This window comes from Mobula birostris, chromosome 25, assembly GCF_030028105.1.
Source record: "Mobula birostris isolate sMobBir1 chromosome 25, sMobBir1.hap1, whole genome shotgun sequence".
NCBI lineage: Eukaryota > Metazoa > Chordata > Chondrichthyes > Myliobatiformes > Myliobatidae > Mobula > Mobula birostris.
This window is the reverse complement of record NC_092394.1, coordinates 50,892,381-50,910,564: the sequence shown is the minus strand read 5'-3', so window position 1 is coordinate 50,910,564 and position 18,184 is coordinate 50,892,381. Positions and strand designations below refer to the sequence as shown.

The window sequence follows — 18,184 nt, the reverse complement described above, 5'->3', positions numbered from 1 at the left end:
TTGTTGTCACCTTGGGGCGTAACGCCATGTCTGAGGTTTCGTATTCAAACCTTGTGCGTGACTGACGTGAGACAATAAAGTCTATCACATCTGAGTCTCATCCTGCCTTCCACACGAGAGAAGTGATGGGACAGCTGAGCCCCTTTTTAAACTGGTCATTCAGCTCAATTAGATTTTCATTGAGAAGATCACAAAGGCAGATCAAACAATTAAGGTGGGCTGCTCAATTAGCCCGCACACCACTGTGATTCCTTTCTTCAGGATTAGAATACAGAAATGAAAAACAAATGTGATCTGAACCTTGGCTGTTAACACACTTGTGGCACTGTATCTGCCCTCCAAATTACAAACATGAAATAGGAACATCAGAGTTTGAAAAGGACTTGTAATGCTGGCTCTGGAATGAAAGAGGCTCTCAGAACATTGAGCTCACACACACAGGCTCTTTGAATAGGAGAGGATTCGAAATGATGATAAAAGTTTTGAAAATTGGTTCTGTGGGGTTGTCATAGAGAAGGTATTTCCCCAGCTGGGGCTCAGAAATACAAAATAATAATTAATATGCAATAAACAAGTTGGAGGCAACCCTGCAATCTCTAAAAATGCAGTATTTTTCCTGCATTATGACAGACCCACACAGTATTTTCTAATGTACTTCACTGGCTCTAAGACATTTTGAAACATCTCACTGAAGGTGCATTTTGGTTCACTATAAGACATAGGAGCAGAATCAGGCCATTCAGCCCATCGAGTCTGTTCCGCCATTCCATCGTGGCTGATCCCGGATCCCACTCAACCCCATACACCTGCCTTTTCGCCATATTCTTTGATGCCCTGACCGATCAGGAAATGATCAACTTCACCTTAAATATACACATGGACTTGGCCTTCACCGCAATCAGTGGCAGAGCATTCCACAGATTTACTACTCTCTGGCTAAAGAAAAATTCCTCCTTGTCTCAGTTCTAAAGGGTCGCCCCTCAATTTTGAGACTGTGCCCTCTACTTCTGGATACCCCCCACCCTAGAAAGCATCTAATCCTTTCAACATTCGGTAGGTTTCAATAAGATCTGCCTGCATTCCTCTAAATTCCCATGAGTACAGACCCAAAGCTGCCAAATGCTCCTCACATGTTAACCCCTTCATTCTCAGAATCAACTCATAAACCTCCTTTGGACTCTCTCCAATGACAACACATTCTTTCTGAGATATGGTGCCCAAGGCTGTTGACAATGCTCCAAGGGTGGCCTGACTAGTGTCTTATAAAGGCTCGGCATTATCTCCTTGCCTGTGTATTCTATTACCCCTGAAATAAACGCCAACAGTACCTATCTGTGCTGCGCTGTGTAATTGTTTTTAGCCAACGTTTGGTGGGTCATTATGGTGCATTTGATGTGTGTGTGTGTGTGTGTTCGCGCGCATGTGCGCGCGCCTTTGGGATGGTTAATATGGAGCTGGTGAGTGAGCACAGTGCTCGATCGGTTCACACTCAGAGTCAGTCTTTACATCACATACAGTAAATCAGTTTTGTTTTACATCAGTACATGAAGTTAGCCAAGTTATACAGTATTGGGTAAGTTCAATTAGTCAATCCTTGTCTTCCCATTATCTGTAACTTCTGTTTCTGGGACAAATCTATGCTGAATTACCACTCAGTGTTGCAGTGAGGCCTGGTTCCTTTCGATAAGTGCTTGCTTCTCTAAGTGAGGCCTCAATCCATATATCTACAATTACTTCCACCTACTGGGCGGGTGATCTCAAATACTCTCAACAACTGAAAAAGCACCTCTTGCTGGCTTCAGCTTATAGACATTGTGTAAACCTGAAACGGGCCTCCCTATCTGAGTAAATCTTCTTCGGCTGTGCCTTGCGTTGGAGGCTGACTTGCTACCACTGCAGTTTTGCGCATCCTGACACCACCGTGGATATCGCCAGATGGCTCAGGGGGCGTTTAACAAGGCAGGGTGGTGAGTGGCTAATTTTTGAGGTGGTGCACTCCAGCCACAACTTCCTCAGACTAACTCCAGAACTTGGAGCGAGAGTAGGCTGTCTGGACTGTTGATCCTGTTCTGCTGTTCCCCTGTGCTGCTGGTACATGGCCACTGGCTTTCCCGTCCCACCTCGATTGCTACTTTTTCATTTTTTTTTAAGCGTGTCATACCAGGCAGTCAGCCATTCTTGTCTGGCGCGTGGTGTCAGGATTGGTCTCCTTTTGGATTAACCGGGTCACGATATGAACGTTCCTGATTCCTTTTTTTTTACGAGGCCGAGTGGCTAGCTCGACGCTTAACCCGGCACAGATGGAAAGCATGCTCGGGGGTGGCCCAACTTGGATTCGAACTTGGGAGCCTTCGCTCCGGAGTCCGGTGCTGATGCCATTGCGATGTCATGGTGAGCAGTCCCAGGCTAGTGGCACTCAGTGGGAATACTGCCCTTTCTCAAGGAAGCTCTAAGTCTTCAGTCTGCCCATAGTCTCTTTCTGTGGTTGGGACAATGGAATAAAGCCACGTTAGACCATGATTGAAGCCAACGTCTTTAATCATTTCATTCACTTATTCATTGACAGTCACAATAACATCAGAACTAGGGAGCAAGAGTAGACTGTCTGGACTGTCGATCCTGTTCTGCTATTCAATGGCTGATCTGGCCGTGGACTCAACTCCAATTATCGGCCTTTTCTCCATCCTCCTTAATTCCCCTACTAGGAAAAAAAATCTATCAATCTTAAATATATGTAATGGGGTGGTGTCTACTGCTTCCTTGGGCAGAGAATTCCATAAATTCACGACACTCTAAGAAAATCAATTTCTCTTCACCTTTGTCCTGTCTACTCCCCTCAATCTTGAGGCTATGTCTGCTAGTTCTAGTCTCACTTTCCAGAAGAAACAACTTTCCTGGATCTATCTTATCTATCCCTTTAATAATTTTATGCGTTTCTATAAAACCCCTTGTAATTAAAACTGTTGCCTACCAAGACATATTTCACCTGTGAATCATGGGTAGGCTGAGGCCCAGACATGATCTGCACTCTCCACTGTAACATGCGGGCACTCTTCCAGCTGTACCTGGCTTGTTGATCAGCTTCCCGACTAGCTGTTTTAGCTTTTCTCTTATTGTGATATAATTCAGGAGTCCTGAGGTCATCACAAAGGCTCTGCCCATCTCGTGGTCCTGGGCAATAGTTTTCCTGGAGGCATTGTCAGTGTTGCATTTTCTTATATGTACTTGGGGGATGTCTTTGAAATGTTTCTCTGCAGCTTCTTGGGTGTTGGCCATGTTGAAAGTTAGTGAATGAGGAACTTGGCATCCATGTGACTTTGGTTGGCCTAGATAAGTTGAAGTCATATTTCTTCTATGCTTGTGGTATTTGCTTGGAAGAGAACACCAGTGTTAGATTGTCTTTTAATTGTTTCCATGAGATTTTTCTTGTGTAGAACCTGGCCTACAGGGTTGGCACTGACCATCTTTTTACACCAATCCTACATGAAACCCGTTTTATTTTTCCCACATTCCCATCAATTCCTCAGTGATTCTGCCGCTCACCTACACATTAGGGGCAATTTGAAATGGTTAATTAACCTACCAATCTGTGCATCTTTGGAATGAAGGAGGAAATCCAAGCACCCAGAAGAAGCCCATGCAGTCACAGGGAGAGCATGAAAACTCCACACAGACAGCATGGGAGGTCAGAATTGAACATGGGTCACTGGAACTGGGAGGCGGCTGTTCTACCCGCTGTGCGCTGATTTGTCCCAACTTCTCCAGTACCTGAGGTATCTCTTGTGCATTGACTGCATTACACCTGGGTGGAAGATCGTGTGTGCCCAGTAAACACACGATTGATTCTGTATCTAATTTAACTCTTGTCATTGATAAAAGACTGAGCATCAAGAATAGCTGTTCCATCAAATATAGATTTTAAATAAACTATTAAAATTAACCATCTGGCTTGCCCATAGAAGGCAAAGAGTGGTTGTAGACAGGTCATATTCTGCATGGAGGTCGATGACCAGTGGTGTGCCTCAGGAATGTGTTCTGGGACCTCTACACTTTGTGAGTTTTATAAATGACCTGGATGAGGAAGTGGAGGGATGGGTTAGTAAATTTGTTGATGACGCAGAGGTTGGGTGTATCGTGGATAGCGTGGAGGGCTGTCAGAGGTTGCTGTGGCATCCGTTAGTCTCACGAGACCATGGATCTGGTTACAGCAGGACATTGATAGGATGCAAAACTGGGCTGAGAAGTGGCAGGTGGTGTGCAACCCAGATAATTGTGAGGTGGTTCATTTTGGTAGGTCAAATACGATGGCAGAATATAATATTAATGGTAAGACTCTTGGCAGTGTGGAGAATCAGAGGGATCTTGGGGTCTGAGTCCATAGGACACTCAAAGCTGCTGTGTAGGTTGACTCTCTGGTTAAGAAGGCGTACTGTGTATTGGCCTTCATCAACCATGGGATTGAGTTTAAGAGCCGAGAGGTAATGTTGCAGCTACATAGGACACTGGTCAGACCACACTTGCAGTACTGTGCTCAGTTGTGGTCACCTTACTACAGGAAGGATGTGGAAACTATAGAAAGGGTGCAGAGGAGATTTACAAGGATATTGCCTGGATTGGGGGGCATGCCTTATGAGAATAGGTTGAGGGAACTTGGCCTTTTCTCCTTGGAGCGATGGAGTTTGAGAGGTGACCTGATAGAGGTGTATAAGACGACGAGAGGCATTGATCGTGTGGATAATCAGAAGCTTTTTCCCAGGACTGAAATGGCTAGCATGAGAGGGCACAGTTTTAAGGTGCTCAGAAGAGATGTCAGGGGTAAGTTTTTTACGCAGAGAGTGGTGAGTGCATGGAATGGGCTGCTGGCAATGGTGGTGGAGGCAGATATGATAAGGTCTTTTAAGAGACTCCTGGATAGGTACGTGGAGCTCAGAAAACTAGACGGCTGTGGGTAACTGTAGGTAATTTCTCAGGTAAGGACATGTTCGGCACAGCTTTGTGGGCTGATGGACCTGTATTGTGCTGTAGGTTTTCTATGTTTCTATCATCTGAGTAACAAATAAAATCAATAGTCATAAATAATGTTATGTTGAGTTATAGTAATATTTAATAGCCTGAATGTTAGTTGTACTTGCCAGGACTTCTGAGTGACAATTACTTGTTTCCTTCTTTTAGGCTGCCATTTAGGGCAGCAAAGAAGGTCCATCCTTCATCGTGTTAGTAGCTTCCTCTCAGTTTTCACGACCGTCAGTCATGCAGTTCCCAGCTGGAGACTCAGAAATACCATCAGACTCAGATGGAGAAGGCTTCTTCATTGCTGTTTCCATAACAGTATTGTTTTACCAGTCAGGGTTACTGGTGGACCACTCCTAGTCTGGCATCTACCCTTTGTACTAGTTTGGCATGGGTGACCCTACCAAGAGCCAAAGCACAAAGCCCTGACTCCAGCCAACATAGCTCTCCGGGTCATTGAGGCACGCGAGCCTCCAAACCACGACAAAGTTGTGGTCCCCTTGGTGGAATTACCTGTTTAAAATCCAGCTATGCTGTAACCTCTGCCCACATGAGATCAGGCTGGAGCAGAAACAAGTGGTGGCCAAAGCTTTCCACCAACGGTAGCAATCCTCTTCCTAGAGATAATTTCACAGCCCACCCCAGCTATCAAAAGTGCTTTGGGTCTTCAACTATCTCTTGAGCATTCAAAAACCAAACAGAATTAATATAAAAATATTAAAGCTTAAAATGTTTCTAAAATATTCAAAAATAGTTTAAAATAACACATCTAGACAAGGAAGTATAATTAAGCTAAAACTTACCTTTTCCCTTACAATTATTCTTTTCCTTTGAAATAAATGCTGAACCTCCACCACGTCTGACTTGTGCAGCTCAGCCAGTTCCTATGGTAGCTCACAGAGAATAGCAAAAAGTCAGGGAGTTCAATGCTAGCACATGTTACGAATGATAGTAGAATAATATCAAAGAGGGATCTGTAGGAATAGCAGAACAGTTAAATTACTAAACAAGTAATCTGGACACCCGGGATCAAATCTGATCAGCTAAAATCTGAACTTGGAAAAACCAATTAGGTCTGGTGAAGAAGAGTGCAAAAATTATGGAGTGTGATAAAGATCCATCCTGTTCACTTAATCCTTCACTGGGGGAAATCTCTCACCCTTACCTGGTCTAGTCTATGCGTGACTCAACACCCATCCCCTGTGAGTGGTTCTTCACTGTCCTCTGCAATGGGCTGGCAAAACACTCAGTTTGAAACAACTGGTGATAAAACCTGGTCTTGCCAGCAACAGTCACTTCCAAAAAAATCAAGAAAACAATTCTTGAATTGTCAGTCTGGCACTTCCCACATAATAGGTGCACTTTGCCAGCAATGAATTTCACAACTAGCATGAGGAGATAAGCTCATAAACCTATTCTCTGCAGATAATGCTGTGTTTTAACCACGGTGGAAAGTCTGCTATCATATTATGTCATGTAAAAAGTGCTTCAGCTTGCTTTAGTTTCCTTCTGTGCTCATAACACGCTGGTTTCTGTGTTCTGTTTTTCTCATTTCCAGCACGAGGTAGGCTCACTTGACTCTGCACTGTCTTGAGTGGAAGCCTGGACGTGTTAACCTCGTGAGTGTCCTCCCCACAAAACCACAAATGTCACATTCTGGACTCTGATACTGAGCTCAGAGATGTTGCTTATTTCTGTGAATTACGTTCATTGAATATCGATGAAACTCTTTCATTTGGGATGGTCACTCACCCTGCCTCAGCAAGAAGCAAATCATGTGAAAGATGCAGGAGGTACATATTGATGTTGGAGAGGGGGAAAGTTTTAAAGTTCAGGAAGCTACAGTTTGTCTGGGCGGGTAGCGAAGTGGCAAATGGAGTTAATCCGGAGAGGTATGACAAACCTAGGGAGGAGTAATAAGGTCAGGTAATCTCAAAAAGATGGGGCGACATTGAGTAAAAGTGTAGCAACAGATGAACCTTAATGTCCACAGATCCTGAAATGGAAAAGAACAGATAAATAAAATAAATTAAAAAGCTTGCGGGGTGCTTTCCTTATTTGCTTCAAGGCATAGGTTACAAGAGCTGAATGTAGTGCAGGATCTGTGTGCAAAGTTTGTCGGCCACAGCTTCATACTGTGTGCAGTTCTGGTCACTGCATTGCAGGAGGGGTGCGGTGCGGTTGGCGGGGCTGCTACAAAGAGGTGCTACAGGAAAGGAAATTTGTAGCTTTGAAGAAGGATGGAATAGGGTGGAGTCTTTAGAACAGAGGAGGCTGATGAGAGACAACTGAAATGTAGAAAACTGTGAGTGCCAGAATAGAGAGAACTATTCACCTTAGCAGAGGGATCACAAAACAGTCATTAAAAGGCAAGACGAAAGATGAAAGTAATTCCTACCTTCCAGAAAGTGATGGTCTGAAACTCACTGCCCAAAGACCCTCCTTATATTTAAACAGTATCTGCATGTATCCTTGAAGAGCCATGACTCGCAGGGTGACAAACCCAGAAATGGAAGGTGGGATTAGCCTGGGAAGTTTATTTTCCCCACCTGCCTTTTTACCTCCTTTCTTTCCCACCTTCCACTGACACATATTCCCTCCAGGCAAGGCATCTATTCACCTGTGCTTACAACCTAGTATGCTGTATTTGGTTCTCAGACTGGAGAAAACAAATGCTGATTGAAGAACACCTCTGTCCATTCTGCAAGGGTGATCTGAAATCTCCAGTTGACTATCGGTATGTTTTGTAGCTCCAAAAACTAGTCAAAAGAAAATGACAGGGAGCCAGGGATAAACGTGTCTTAAACACAAAATAATCTGCAGATGCTGTGGTCAAAGCAACACTCACAACACGCTGGAGGAACTCAGCAGGTCGGGCAGCATCCGTGGAAACGATGAGTCGATGTTTCGGGCCGGAACCCTTTGTCAGGACTGAAGAGGGAAGGGGCAGAGGCCCTATAAAGAAGGTGGGGGGGGGGGAGGGTGGGAAGGAGAAGGCTGGTAGGTTCCAGGTGAAAAACCAGTGAGGGGAAAGATAAAGAGGTGGGGGAGGGAAGCAGGGAGGTGATAGGCAGGAAAGGTGAAGAAAGAATCGGGGAAAACACAATGGGTAGTAGAAGGAGGCGGGACCATGAGGGAGGTGGTAGGCAGCTGGGGGAGGGGACAGAGTGACATAGGGATGGAGGAAGGGAGGGGGAGGGAATTACCAGAAGTTGGAGAATTCTATGTTCATACCAAAGGGCTGGAGACTACCGAGACGGTATATGAGGTGTTGCTGCTCCAACGTGTCTTCTTAGGTTCTTAACTTTAGTGAGATGTGCACTTATGAGGTGATGGTGTGATGATGTAAGGCAGTCACATACTTTTACATATAACCTGTAATGAAATTATGTAAATAACAAAGAACGCCTAATTAAGCAATCTATTTACAATGTTCTTCAAATATTCCTGCTTAGCTATAAACTCCAGTTTAATAAAGAATGCATCTCAATGTGTGTGTGTGTGTGTATGTGTGTGTGTGTGTGTGTGTGTGTGTGTGTGTGTATAATACATAGTGCTATGTAAAAGTCTTAGGCACATGTAAATAAATTCTATAAAGTCCACCTTAGATACTGCCCTCACCTGTATCTCCCATCTCCTCCATTTCCCAAATATCCATGCTCACCCCATTTTCTCACCACCTTAACAGTGATAAAGCATTTCTTCCCCTCACCCAGCAGCCCATGAGCCTCCGCATCCAACACGTCATCTTCTGCAATGTCCACCATCTCCAAAGGGATTCTACCACCAAACATATCATTATCTCTCTCTCTTCCCCCAAACCTCTCCCCCACCCCTGGCTCTCCACGGGGATTGCTTCCTCTGTGACTCCTTTCATCCCTCCCCACTAATCTCCCTCCCAGCACATATGCTACACCTGCTCAGTCAACTCCTCCCTCACTTCCATTCAGGGCCCCAAACAGTGCTTCCAGATGAGGCAACACTTCACTTGTGAACCTGCTGGGGTCATCTGCTGGGTCCAGTGCATCCAATGTGGCCTCCTCTACATTGGTGAGACCTGCCGTAAATTGGTGAAGTACTTCGTTAAGCACCTCCGCTCCAATCACCAAAAGCTGAAAGAGGCAAAGTTGATGAAATTGAAGAGCCCAGCATGTGTGGGGGAAGCTGCACCAAAGCAGTTGGCGATCTAGCGGAGGAAGAGCTGGAGGGCGTTACTGGGGCAGGCTTGGAATGTGGACTATTCTACTTGACCAGTGAAGAGGCAGGCATATCTGGGCCTGTGGCTACCTCCTGAGTCTGGAGAAAGTGGGAAGAGCTGAAGGACCAGTTCTATCTGACAGAGGAGGGTGGCACTGGAGGAGGGGAACTGGTTGATTCTTTTATTGAGAAAAATGTGGAGAGCTTTAAGACCTTCTTAATGGGTGATAGAAGTGTATAGGCATTGGGCATCCATGGTGAAATTGAGGTGGTCAGGGGCAGGGAATTGAAAATTACTGAGGAAATCGAGGGCATGAGAAGTGTCGTGGATGTAGGTGGAAAGGGACTGAACTGAGGGGGGAGAGAATGGAGCTGAGGTGTGAGAAGATACAAAAGCCTGAAAGCATCGACCACCAGGCACAAGGACGGCTTCTATCCTGCCATTACAGGACTATTAAATGATACTTAGTATGATGTGTCGAGCTCTTGGCCTCAGAATACACCTTGTTATAATCTTGCACCTTATTGTTTACTTGCACTGCACTTTCTCTGTGGCCGTTACACTATTATTGTTTTATCTTGTTCTACCTCAATGCACAGTGTAATGCTCCGTTGTGTATGCCAGACAAGCTTTCCACGATGTCCCAGTACACGTGACATGTGACAATTCAATTCCAATTGAAATCGTTGGGCAGAGGATATTAGGGGATCCAACCCCACGAAGATTATCCAGAGTCTGCACTGACAGTGGATGTCCACCCCAGCACAGCACTCACCTGGATCTTCCCCAGGTTGCTGCTCATTGCTGGAACACTGACCCTACCGCTACCAAGTTATAGAAAGAGCTTGAAGGGGCTGACCAGCCAAATAGAGTTGACTTTGATACCTTTGAGAGAGAGAAAGGCAGGCAGCAGGAGGAAGAAAGGTCACTCAGAAATTTATTGTGGATCAGATCACTGTACTGATGTGGCCCCCGGTAGGACACAATGGGATATCAGCTGAGTTAGTGGGGCATCCTGAAACAGCACAAGTATTGCTGAGACTAGTCTTCACTCTGATGGTCCCGATCACCAGCTGAACTCACTCCAAGGTGAAATATCCATTGATGAGGTCCTGGGAGGCCCCGCAAACCTTGTTCCTGTTACTTGAGGGATAAGGGAGAAGAAAACCAGTGGAAAAAGAAGAAATAGAAGATAAAGGAGCTGCTCCCTGAGGTTAAGAGCAGCTGGCTGAGACGCAGAGGTGGACAGGGCAGCAAGTAACACCTGACATGGAGGAGGCTTCTCAGACTGGACACGCCCCTGTAAATCCTCACTGGCTTGGACATGCACAGTGTGGTCACGTGAAGCTCAAATTGCTGACCACGAGTATTCGGGACCTGACCAACAAAGAGAATCAGCATTTTCTGCAGGAGTCTGTGACTCATATGAAAAGCAGAATAAGTATTGCCCCCGAGCACTGCAGAGAAACGCTTTCCCTCTTGGCAGCCATAACCCATAATATATCAACTGTAAAAACTAATATTCCTTCAAACATTCAAAGCCATTTAAAATGCACTAATAGTTTAGAAATAAAACAAAAAAAGCATTTAAAGTAATCAGTAGTCTCAGTAAACAGAAGTAATTAAACTGTAACCTTCTTCCATCGTCCTCGTCCTCCAGATATCCCCATGTGGGTGAGCGCAGGGGTACACTGGTTGACACTAATGACTGGACTCATAATGCAGGGGGTCGAGTTCAAACTGGACTGTGCAAATTAACTTAACAGAACTGCTGACTGGTTGCGAGAGGTGAGGGGGAAAGGGGAAAGGAAGTCTGCAGTCCTTGCCAGTGCTGGTCTCCTTACTGCTCCGAACCCTCCGCAAGTGGATAATTAGGACGAAGCGATAAATGCTGACCTTACAAACGGTGTCCAGGTCCTGAAACACAATGAATTTAAAGCTTTCCCCTTGATGGAAAGCAGATGTTTACTGTGGAAATTAAGAAGAATGTGAAACAGCCGCTGTTTCTCATCTCAGAGGCACTACAGTTGAGTCTCTCGTTCACTGCAGAAATGTTGCAAATTCTGCCTTCTCTGTGACTAGTTCAGCTTGTATCTAGCCTGTCACAAACCTGTCTCGGCCCAGCCCATAAGTACAGTCAATGTTATCATGTAGGAGCCAAATTGCACACAACCATACCTCTGTATTTAGTAATGAGATAACGATGTGATCTGTTTTAATGGTTAAAATCTCCAATTCCTTACGTAGTCTTCTGCTAACTCCACCTTAAATGTAATCTGATAAGTTGGCCTGTATCATGACCATAACAACATAAAATATAGGAGCTGAATTAAGCTGTTTGGCCCATCGAGTCTGCTCCACTCTTTCATCATGGCTGATCTTCTCCCTGTAACCTTTCATACCCTGACTAGTCAAGAACCTATGCCTTAAATATACCCAATGACTTGGCCTCCACAGCCACCTGTGGCAACAAATTCCACAGATTCTCCACTCTCTGGATAAAGACATCCCTCCTCATCTCCATTCTAAATGGACGTCCCTCTATCTGAGGCTGTGTCCTCTGGTCTTTGACTCTCTGACCAAAGGAAACATCCTCTCCACATTCACTCTATTGAGGCCTTTCAACTTTCAATGGGTTTCCAGTATATAAGATCCTCCCTCATTCTTCTTAGTTCAAGTGAATACAGGCCCAGAGCCTTCAAATGCTCCTCAAACTTATCATTTCAACCCCAGAATCATTTTCATGAACCTCATTTGGACCCTCTCCAATGTCAGCACATCCTTTCTTAGGTAAAGGACCCGAAACTGTACACAGTACTCCAAGTGAGGCTTCACCAGTGCTTCATAAAGTCTCAACGTTACATCCTTGCTGTTCTATTCCATTCCTCTCAAAGTGAATGCTGACATTTCATTTGCCCTCCTCACCAACTCAACCTGCAAGTTAACCTTTCAGGAATCCTGCAAGAGGACTCCCAAGTCTTTTTACACCTCAGATTGTTGAATTTTCTCTCCATTTAGAAAACAGTCTACACTGTGATTTCTCCTACCAAAATGCATGACCATACACTTCCCAACACTGTATTCCATCTACCACTTCTTTGCCCATTCTTCTAATCTGTCTAAGTTCTTCTATAACCGCTCTCCTTCCTCAACATTAACTGCCCCTCCGCTTATCTTCACATCATCTTGCAAACTTGGTCTCAAATCCATTAATTCCGTCATCTAAATCATTGACATATAATGTGTGGGGGTAGAGAATTCTCAGAAACTCACTACTGTCTGAGAGAAAACATTCTGTGTACCCCAGTTTTAAATGACAGCCTCCTTATTTTAGCAGTACTCTGGTTATCTCATAAGACACCTTTATTTGCAAATCTTCCAGATATTGCTTCGTTGTTTATATGGCAGTAATTCCAGTCCTTATCCATACACATACATGCTTCTCGAACTCCTTTGAATCCCTGCTGACAATATCCTACAATTCCCACACTATTCCTTCTTTAATGAAAAGAAAAGCAAGTTTGTGCTTTTGATTATTCAGATTGTTCCTTTCACAGGATGTGAGTTCCGAGAACTCGCTTGTTTTGTGCTCAGGGTCAGCACAGTTAGCAGTGTGTCAGCACAACTCTACTCTCTGTCACTAATACAGATCAGGTGTCAATCACATTACCGTCGGCAGTTCCCAGCACTTCTCCTGGAGTAATGAACTAAGTACAACAGCAATAATAATAGCAATTTGTGGAATAAGATTTATTCCAAAAGCAAAGTTGGAAAAGAAAGGAATAGGACAAAGTAGAACAAGGCATATATCACTTCTGAAACTGAACAAATGCAGAGAGTTGCCTGGCCTGACACCCACAGTAATACTGCAGGTGCCAACAATCACTTGTCGACTTTGTCTCTGAGTAAAGCACAGGTTTGTCAGGGCATTAAGGAGGACTGGCCCCTGAAGATAAATGTGCTGAGAGCTGAAAGCTTTTCGACTGTTTACATGTTCCCAGTCTTTCCTGTGTCTGGTGTAAGTTTGTATATAGAAGGACGAACTTTATCAATAATAAAATATGGTCCCCAGTGTCTGAGAGGAAGGAAAGTACATGTGGTGAACAGTTGGAGCATGATTTGTTGTCCAATATCATACCCACTGGCGTAACCTTTTCATGAAGATGAACCTCACCAGTCTGCTTTTACGAACCCACTTGAATATGAGCCAAGTTATGTACTACTGAGATAGTTTCCAATAAAAGGTGAACTGCTGTTCTGTGACCAGCTGCATCCTTTGCTGGCTGAGCGAATTCACGACCTTGAAGAATTTCAAGGTCTATCAAGTTCAGATTAATACCAAACAAAGCCAAAGTGCCTGTAAATTTAGTATCGATGTCGTAATCAATAACGTGTGGTAAACCTCTATGAATTACAATTTGGGTATCCAAAATTGGTGTTGTAACTTATCTGTGTTAAATCTTGTGCGAACAGCCTCAACTGTTTAGCGAACTCACAACAACTTGATGTTAAAACTCCGTGAGCATCATGGAAAATGTAGTTCATTACAGGAAGGATGAGGTACGGGATTTTATATCAACAGTGATAAAACCCCTGGTCTCTCAAAGGGGTAGAAAGTCAGCAGGACCGTTACACCAGTACACAGCACCAGAGTGGTGATGGGAAATCATTGGGGTGAGTCACAACATAAGCCAGGAAGCCTGGCTCAGTAGTTTGTGCACGCCTGTTGCTAGGTAAACAAAGGGTTAAATCTGTGATCAGCTCTCCCTCATAATTCTCAACGTGAATGCCACAGCCTTCACCCTGCCTTGTGTAGCTGGATCCTGGACTTCCTGTAAGATCACCAGCAGGTGGTAAGAGTGGGCTCCCTCACCTCTGCCCCTCTGTCCTTCAACACCACTGTTCAGCCCAGTCCGTAATTGAAACTAAACTCTTATTTGCATTTTACAATACTTTGATTGTATGAAAAACACGTTTTCCAAAGGAACTCTAGATCTCAAGATCAGTATGCCAAAGAGTCTTGAGCAGCATCTTTTACCTTCTGGGGAGAAAAACATTTTTGTTTACAAAAACAGCTTTTAAGATTACTCCCCAAAATATCCATTTCACTTGGTATTTGTTGTTCGTCCTTCGTAGTCGAAGATGACCATGGCTTCAAAGTCAAATGGGAGATTGGTGGCTGTGGGTCCGGAGGTGACTGATGAGGCCATTCTGGGCCCTGAAGGCTCGCCCACATGTGGGACACAAGTGGGTGGGTGCTGTCGTGGCAGTGGATGCTGCTCGGGCCTTGCACACAGCACGCTTTCGTTGCGCCTCGATGATGCGCCTGACTTCAGCTGCACGGGTTCCTGTGGTGATCTTGCTGCGCCAAGCTGGACGGTCGAGGGCAAGCGTCTCCCACGTGTTGATGTCGACACTCAGGCCTTTGAGGGACGCTTTAAGGCAGTCTTTGCAACGTTTCTTCTGCCCCCCGACTGAGCGCTTGCCCTGACACATTTCTCCGTACAGCAGCTGCTTAGGCAATCGGCTGTCTGGCATTCTGACCACATGTCCAGCCCACCTGGCTTGGGCTTTCAGCAGGAGGGTGTAGACGCTGCAGAGCCCAGCTCGTTCCAGGATTTCCGTGTTGGGGACTTTGTCCTGCCACCTGATGTGGAGGAGTCTGCGGAGACAGCTCAGGTGAAAGTGGTTGAGCTGTTTGGCGTGTCTGCTGTAGACAGTCCAGGTCTCGCTGGCGTAAAGGAGGGTGGTAAGGACCACTGCACAGTAGACCTTCAGCTTGGTGGTAAGGCTGAGTCCTCTCCGCTCCCAGATGTTCTCACGGAGTCTCCCAAAGGCGGCGCTGGCTTTGGCAATCCTGTTGTTGACCTCAGCGTCTATGTTCACTGCGCGAGAGAGTATGCTGCCCAGGTAGGTGAAGTTGTCGACTGCCTGGAGGTTCTGGCCCTTCACCGTGATGCGCGCCTCCTGGTATGGCTTTCCTGGGGCAGGCTGGTACATAACTTTGGTCTTTTTGGTGCTGATAGTGAGATCGAAGTTGTCGCAGGCTTGTGAGAAGCAGTCCATTTCATGCTGCATCTTCTGCTCTGTGCTGGCGTTGAGTGCACAGTCATCAGCAAACAACAAGTCTCTGATGACAGCCTCTTGCATCTTTGTAACTGCCTGCAGGCGCCTAAGGTTGAACAACCTGCTGTCAGTCCTGTACCTTCTTCGTAGTTACGGAAGGCATCTGTCAGCATGGCAGAGAATACCATACTGAACAGAGTCGGGGCAAGAACACAGCCTTGTTTGATGCCATTTGTCACCGGGAAGGCCTCCGACTCGTCGCCATCATCCAGAACTTTCACCATCATACCATCGTGGAACTGCCGGACGATTGTGATGAACTTGCTGGGGCGGCCAAACTTCTCCATGATCTTCCACAAGCCTTCTCTGCTGACCGTATCGAAAACCTTGGTTAGATCAACAAAGGTCACGAAGAGGTCGCTGTGTTGCTCCTGACATTTTTCCTGGAGTTGGCGCGCAGCAAAAATCATGTCCGCGGTCCAAAGTTCAGCACGGAATCCGCACTGGCTTTCTGGGAGCAGACCTTGCTCAAGATGTTGGAGAAGGCGGTTGAGCAGGACGCGGGCCAGAATCTTCCCTGCAATGGACAAGAGGGAGATGCCTCGATGGTTGTCGCAAGACTGGCGGTTGCCTTTCCTCTTGTAGATGTGGACTATGCTGGCATCTTTCAGCTGTTGCGGGACCTGTCCCTTTTTCCACATGGACTGGAAGAGTACAGTCAGCTTTTGCATCATGACAGGGCCTCCTGCTTTGTATACCTCAGCAGGGATTGCATCGGATCCTGGCGCTTTGCCACAGGAGAGTTGCTTCACTGCCTTCCTGTCTTCATCTACTGTGGGGAGGGTGTCGAGGTTCTTGTTGATCTCTACCTGGGGCAGGCGGACAATGGCCTCGTCGTTGATGTCGGCAGGGCGATTAAGGATGTTGTTAAAGGGCTCACCGATCCAGAGTCTGCTTCTTCTCTGTCAGCAGCTGCGTCTCATCTGCGTTGAGGAGGGGTGAGGAGCCGGAGGACTGGGGTCTGTATACAGCCTTAAGCGCATCGTAGAAGCGCTTTATGTCGTGGCTGTCTGCATAGCCCTGGATTTCATCGGCCTTCTTGCTGAACCAGCTGTCCTGCATCTAGCAAAGTTTTTTCTGCACCTTTCTTCTTGCGTTGGTAAAGGCATCTTTCTTGGCTAGCGACGTGGGGTCGTTCTGATACGCTCTGTAATGTTGATGTTTCTCCATTAGTAGTGCCTGTATTTCTTCATCATTCTCATCGAACCAGTCTTGGTTTCTTCGGGTTGCTGGTCCGAGATGTTCGAGGGCGGTAGTGTAGACAGTGTCTCTGAAGGCCGTCCACTGTTCCTCAATGCTGGTCCCGTCTTCCTGTGGTGTGTCTGGCAGTCTGCCTTCAAGGTCATCGACGAATTCTTCTGTAACCCTGCTGCTTTTCAGCTTGGAGACATTCAGCCTCTTTGCAGTCTTCTGCCCTTGGGGTCTTCTCATGGGCAGAACGTGAAGCCTGAACTTGGACACAATGAGGCGGTGGTCGGTCCAGCAGTCGGCACCACACATGGCTCTCGTCACTCTGATATCCATCCTGTCCCTCTTCCTGGTGATGATGTAGTCAATCAGATGCCAGTGCTTCGAGCGTGGGTGCATCCATGACGTCTTCTCACGGGTGGGTAAGCGGAACAGGGTGTTGGTGATGACAAAGTCGTGTATCGCACATGTCTTGAGGAGCAGAAGGCCGTTGTTGTTACACTTGCCAGTGCCGTGTCTTCCAATGATCCCTTCCCAGGTTTGGTGGTCTGTCCCTACTCTGGCATTGAAGTCCCCGAGAACGATGAGCTTCTCTGACTGTGGGATTGCTGAGATGAGGGCGTCGAGTTCTTCATAGAACTTGTCTCTAATGTCATCTGGGTTGGTCATGGTGGGAGCGTAGGCACTAATCAGCGAAGCACTCTTCTTGTTTGCAAGTGGGAGCCGAAGTGTCATCAGGCGGTCGTTGATGCTCTCTGGGTTCTTGGTGAGTTTACGGGCGAGGTTAGAATTGATGGCAAATCCCACGCCTGCTTCTCGTCGTTCAGTGCTGCTGCGACTGCTCCAGAAGAACGTGTATCCACCACTACGTTCTGTCAGCTGGCCCTTGTCTGCTAGGCGCGTTTCGCTGAGAGCTGCTATGTCCACGTTGTAGCGAGCTAGCTCTTTTGCAACCAGTGCAGTTCTTCTCTCTGGTCTGTCTGCCTTGATGTTATCTCGCAGAGTTCTCACGTTCCATGTGCCAAGGTTGAGCACCAGCACTTTCTTCCGCGTTGGGTTTGAAGTCATGACTTGTGCTTGACTTGGATTAAAGTGAGGGAGAGTTGCGCAGGTCGTCAGCCTCACTCTCTCGTCCCGGCCTATCTGGACCCAGTGGCAAGACATAGTCGAGACAGCTGGAGATAGGTCAGGATGCAGTGGATGGCCAGCAGTGTTCTGTGTGTCTCACTGTGCCCTTAGCGCTCCACCACGCATTGCTGAGAATCGCCTTTCTGCCCATTGAACCAGTGATGGTTTCTTCCGCGCAGTCCACTGAATCCAGGCTTCACACGCTAGGTAGACAAGCCCTGAGTGTTGTGGGTCTACGGCAGTTCTTGCGGCGTGCTCGCAAGCCTCCCTACCCATTGTTGGGCATCCTCATCCGCCTTTGCAGCCGTTGGGAGATGTCTCCTCTTCCTCCTACTCCGCCGTTGGGATGATCACCATGGTTACTGGCCTATGGAAGTGGGCTCGCAGCTCGCTGCCGCGCTGGTCGTACCAGGTGGCGGGGGCAGGCGGCGGCGGTCGCGACGAGCGGCAGGCCAGCTCCAGGCCTCGGACCTCGCCCCCTCCGCCCGCCGCCGCCTCGCCTTATACCTGTATAATAGGTCCAGTGTCAGTTCG

General features: G+C 46.6%; 1 protein-coding gene and 1 long non-coding RNA gene across 4 annotated transcripts in view; one reads left to right on the top strand and one right to left on the bottom strand.

Annotated features, from left to right (window-relative positions):
* The window catches only part of LOC140187564 (linker for activation of T-cells family member 2-like), a 244,908-nt gene that overhangs the window by 61,826 nt on the left and 164,898 nt on the right, over positions 1 to 18,184 (top strand). The gene's annotated exons all lie outside the window — the stretch shown is intronic.
* Positions 3,195 to 11,151, bottom strand: LOC140187765 (uncharacterized). The gene is made up of 3 exons (XR_011883149.1): positions 11,105 to 11,151; positions 5,814 to 5,984; positions 3,195 to 3,370 (listed from the first exon to the last, which is right to left on the bottom strand). It is a non-coding gene; the product is annotated as an uncharacterized lncRNA (long non-coding RNA).